Raw genomic sequence first — 6,000 nt, 5'->3', positions numbered from 1 at the left:
TCATTATTTGTTTGACTATGCTCTTGTAAGAGTATGTAATTGTTATCACTCATCATTGTTTTTGTGGAGGTGGGAACATCAACATGAGGTTTGATTGAGGAAAGCCCCAATACCACACAACATTGTCTTCTCTTTTGTGTGTATAGGTGCAAATCTGAAGGTTTCAAATTGTGACAACACCACCAACAAAGTAGATAGTAACAAAGAGTCTCAGACTTTGTATAGCCTAATACCCTAGGACTATAACATCCAACAGTAGTGTCCTATTGATATAGCTCCATATTTGAATGACAACAACTGAAAATAATGCTTAAGTCATCTTTGCATCAACTCTCAATGGAACATACTTTTTCAACTCTCCTCAACATTTCACTTCTATATCTAGCCTTCTCTTAAGCACTTATGTCCTTTATTTCCTACATTTTGGTAAAATTGTTCAAATTAGTCTCTTTTAGCCTAGTTCATTGCATGCATTCAATTAATCCCCAATCACTAACAATAATACATGTAGAATAGGTGTGGATCTAGGACTCTCCCTTGAGGATTGTACTAAAACCCATTCACAACTCTTTTAAGTGATGTGTATGTGAAAAGGAGATTGATCCTAGATTAATGCACATGTTAGTTTGAGATCACTTTTCGTATATATCAAGATGATTGGGAGTTTCACAATGTGCATAAAAGGGACAATGAGGATTGACTACCTTGGTTAGATCAAATGAGATCCAATAGGAAGAGTATGGTAAAGAATACACCAAAAATGCGAGCAAGATTAGAATCGAAAATGGTTATCCAAATAGTTTCCAATCTATGTTTTCATGAGCTAGATGTGGGCTTTAAAGCTCACTATTAATTAATTTTTTAACTATATTTAGATGTAGTTTGAGATATGATAAAATTTTATGAGTTTTATAGCTGGGAAATTTGTATCAATATATTATTTCCAATCTTTCCATAGGGTTTATTATATGAAACCCCTATGAAGTATTTCTATAGCAAAAAAATCAAGTCATTTGGAATGACTCAAAATTCTAATTGGAGCTATAAAATTTTAATTTAGCTTAAGGCCAACATAACCAATTTCTTGTGACTTTTATAAAATATATTTGGGAGAGTGTTGATGCTCATATTAAAATAATTTTATGTGGACCCAAAGAATCTAAATAGATATATGTCTGACCTTGTAAGTAATCACATAAAACTACCATATGGACTATTAATTATTATAAAAACCATTCATGTTTCATAGAGACAATGGTTTTATGGCTACCCAATATTTACATATACTTTTAACCATAAGCATGCCCTAGATATGAACAAGTTCCTTTGTGATGAGAATAGAAGGAAACCCAATTTTTTAATAATTTATGACCATGAGGAACCCTAGAAGAAATATAGTAGTACAACAAAACCTTCCAAACTTCATTTCTCTCTAGGATTCTAATAACCCACTTAAAACACAAATTGAAACCTTTACCATAGATATTAAGAAGGCCAAGAACAAGGTAAAAATTAAACTCCTATATGTTTTGCTTCATCCATGAATTCCTCCTCTCATTCAAGACATCTTTAGAGACAACCCTAGACTATATATTTGTCTCCATTTATTTAATTTGTTGAAGTCATCTAAAGAAATGTACCATAGTAATAGCTCTTCAATAGAAACTATACCTCTTATAGCTATAAGAATATCATAAGAGACTAAAAATTTAAATTTGAATTTTCTTGTGATAAAGTTTTTTTTTTTTTTTTTCTCTATTTGCTTCTATTTTGAGTTAGAAGTGTTGCTAGCCCATATTTCACATCTATAAAGCATTGCCAAAATGACTAATAGCCCTAGTAGGATTTAAATAGTTTTCCAATCCCTAAGTATACCTCTACATATATTTTAGAGAGAAAATAGTGCTACAACCTCCCAAAATCCATTTCTTCCTACAAGTGTGCCAACTAAATTTTTTGTTAAAGTCAATCCTAAAGATTTATACATTGTTACTTCTTCTAGAATACTTCATTCAAAATAAATCTCAAAGATTTTTTTTTCCCTTTCTATTGGAGAAGATCATGATATTAGTCTTGCTAGTGTTAACTTGCATCCCTAGTTCTTTGCAAAAACATTTCAAGGGCATACAAATGATCTTGCAACCCTTGAGTGGGCCTAGCAATCCATAGGCATAAAAAGAAGTCTTATAATATATTATCCTAGAAGAACACCATTTATACCTTGCAAATTCATCCATTCTTCAAGTATGTAAATATATAAGCTAAAAAGAGTAGGGATAATAAACATCCTTTATTAACTCCAATGTCACTTTTAAAGACTTTTGGAATGCTTTCTTCACTTCTAAATTTTACTCAAACCTCTTCATAGAGCCTATGGGTAGTCATCCTAAATTTGCATGGTATACCAAGATCCTTCATTCTACATCATAACTTATCTTGATTAAAAGCCCTCTCGCAGTCAACAAAATAGCAATAAGCTTCCTCTTTTTCATTCCAAACTTTCCAATAACGTCCAAATCAAAGTTATTTCATGACCCAATGTTGATTGAGTGTATTGGTCTAAAATTTTATTGCCCTTTTTCTCTTTTATCCACTTGCTAATTAAGAGCTCAATAATGATTACAAACAAATTTATACGCAAAAGATTGGTCATGATGATGTTGGACTTGGAAGGATAGTTAACACCTCCACTCTTAAAGAGAAGAATCACTAAGTTGCTAATCCAATCTCATGGAACCCCATGTTGAATGATGTTGAGTATTTTCACAATGTGAAGGGAAAGGATTTTAACCCTCCATTTTATGTATTTAGCCTAAAAATCAACCATGTCACCAACCTTTCATGTACCCAATTTATTAATACCTTGCTTAGCCTCTTGTAGAGTCAACAATTTGTTGTCATATTGATCTTGGGATACCTTAGCCTCTAACTCTTGCTCATACAATTGCTTTGCATATTCAAAATATTGAGTGGTTGTGATGTTATTGTATGTTTGTTTTTTCTTAGTTAGAGTTCTCTTTAAAATATTTATGGGTTATTCTTTGCTATATATATTAGCTCTACTCTCCTTATGTTTATAAAAACCCCTTTTTACACTTTGATAGTCTAATAGTGGAAATTTAACTTTGACTTCTCTTTACTTTAAGAGATCTCCTAGCAACTTTGCACCTCTTATCGAACAAAGTAATTTGACAACTCCTAAGCACTTCTTGAAATATACTTGTTATCTCATGACTTTTTAAACCCTATTATTTTCTTCCCCTCTACAATAATTGCCTTAGTGCTTTCTTAAAGATATAGTTTTCTTGAGTTTAAAAATAGATTCCCTTTCTTGGGGTTAGCAATTGAGTTGCTCTTTTAACATTTTATTATTATTTTCCCACCAAGATGCATTTCTATAATGAATTATAGTCTAATTTAAATTTCCAAAGGGATTGTCGATTACAACCTATGTTATCCTTTCAATCGAACTTAGCAAACAAATGGAATAGTCAACAACACATAATTTTTTGGATTCTTTTATCTACTCATGCTGTTGTAAATAATCAAATTAAAAGTGCAAAAGAACAAGTAATTTTTTAGCCAAAATGATTAATATCCCCATTATTTGTTGAATAGCTTCACCATTGGTTTTCCTCTTTGGTAGGCCATAGAGGATTGTTATCTTCCTTGCTATGTAAAATTTTAGTTTATTCATTTGCTAACCTCAAATTGAAATCTCTCCATTGTATTGGGAGTTGAATGAATATCTGTTTTTAGAGCTGCATAAGGGTCCTTACCATCCACACCATTCCTTTTTTTGGGTTTTTAAAAGAACTTGCATTTGTTAATACCAAGCAATATAAGAGGATTTTACAACGACGACAAGCTAAAATAGTTAAGAGGTTAAGGTGGATAGGGCATACCAAGTTTATCACTATCTTGCAAAGGATAGTAAACTTCAACCAAACAATAGTAATCCATAAGGTGTAGCATGAACAAGTAAATATAGGGATGAAAATGCAAGGGGATCATGAAGCTTAGGTTGGAGGAGCACACCAATAAGAACATAAACTCAAGTGCATTGATGGAACAAAACAACAAAAGGAAAAAATTGGAGAGGAGATGGAAGATGACAGTAAGACTAATACAACCCTAATTCAACACCTCTAACTTGGTCTTCAGACCAATATGTTCATGAATTGATGTGATTAAAGAGAAGGATTGAAGGCCTGGAAGCATTGAAACAGTTGAAGTATAACAAATGGAAAGAGGTTGTGGAAACCAACTATAAAATAACCCAAGAAAACAAGTCCCTTAAAGAGGAAATCACCAAATTACAAGCTAATTTGAAATAGGGCAACAAGAAATCATGACTGTGAAGGAGGAACTAAGGTAGATAAAAAATGGCAATTTTCCTACAACAATGGAGGAAAGAGACACTCCACACCTACAAGAGCTCCAATCAGCAATAGCAAACATAGAAATAAAAGAAGTTAAGCTAAAGGAGCAACTTGAAGAGGCAAAATTGTGGGTACAAGTAACAAAGGGTTCAACAAAGAGTCAAAAGGAACTCATAGAGAAGCAAATCAGAGTGCAAATAGGGGAAGAAAGACAAAGAAAAGATAGGGCAATGCATATAATAATAAATTACTTGAAGGATTATGGGGAAGGTGAGCATACCGATAGGTTAATAAAAGACTTTCTAGCAGACAAGTAGGAGTAGACATGGCATAGTCATCAAGCAAACAGAATTGGGAATGTGTCACAAGATGGTAGAAATAGAAATGTAAGATTATTATTAAAAAGTATTGAGGACAAGAATAGACTTTTGAGGAACAAAAGGTTTCTCAAAGGCACACGATTCTTCATAGATGAAGATTTAACCCCTTTACATTTAGAAGAGATAAAGAAAGAATAGGAAAAAGTCGTAGAAGCAGGAAGTGTAGGTAATGAAGCATGGTTGTATAGAGGGAAAGCCCAATTCAACAACAAAACAACACATAGTAAATAAGAAGGTGCCCCCCCCGAGGACACCTCTCAATGGTAAGTTGAAATTGTAGAGGTTACCCTTGGAGGAGAGGGTTCACTTTAGGGCCCATTGCGAAGGGGATGAACGTGATTGTCCTCCTTGAAACACATGAGCATGAAGGATGTAAGGTTTCAAATTTTTAGGGATATACGAAGGTATCGGTATGGAATGAGCTAACTGAAAGTGGAAAAGGCCATGGAGGAGTAACAATCTTAGTAAGAGATTCTTGGGAAAAAATTATACATGTGGAAAAATAAGATCCCAATAAATAGTACATATGGATAAAAATAGAGGATAAAGAGTTCACAATCTACCTTACAGCATGCTACTTTGCTCCTTATGGCTCAAAATTTTATAAGAAGAAGAATTTAGACAAAGAGGACCCTTATGCAGCCTTGAAAAGAGATATGTCAACATATAATCACAAAGGTGAGATCATCTTAATTGGAGACTTTAATGCTAGAATAGCCAATAACTAGTCCCTTTGCCTTAATGATGAGGAGAGAATAGGGGACAATCCTTTATGGTTAGAGGAAGAAGGGAGTCAAAAATGGGAAATAATGTCTCAAGATGAAAAGGGAGCTATCACACATTATGGGGCATAATTTCTAGGAGTTTGCAACTTGTATGATTTGATAATATGCAACGGTTTAAAAGCTTGGTCGAGCTCAAGGAACATTACATGCCACACTTATAATGGCCAAAGTGTAGTGGACTATGTTATAAGCTCAAAGAAACTTGTGACAAGTGTAATAGATATTGTGGTGAAGGATTGTCCCATAGAAATGAAATCAAATCACAACCTAATATATGTTAAGATTGGCATGCAAAAAGACAATCAACACCAAAAGAAGAAGCAACAATTAGAAAAGAATGAGGTCACTCAAGAAGTTATCCTCTTAACACATGAAAATCAAAAAATCTTTCGAACAATGCTCAAAAAATGGCTGCAAGAAGAGGGAGTCAATGGGTTGGTCAACTCAAACAAG

This window comes from Cryptomeria japonica, chromosome 8 (genome assembly GCF_030272615.1).
Source record: "Cryptomeria japonica chromosome 8, Sugi_1.0, whole genome shotgun sequence".
NCBI classification, from domain to species: domain Eukaryota; kingdom Viridiplantae; phylum Streptophyta; class Pinopsida; order Cupressales; family Cupressaceae; genus Cryptomeria; species Cryptomeria japonica.
The sequence above is the reverse complement of the archived record's forward strand: the minus strand, read 5'-3'. Positions refer to the sequence as shown.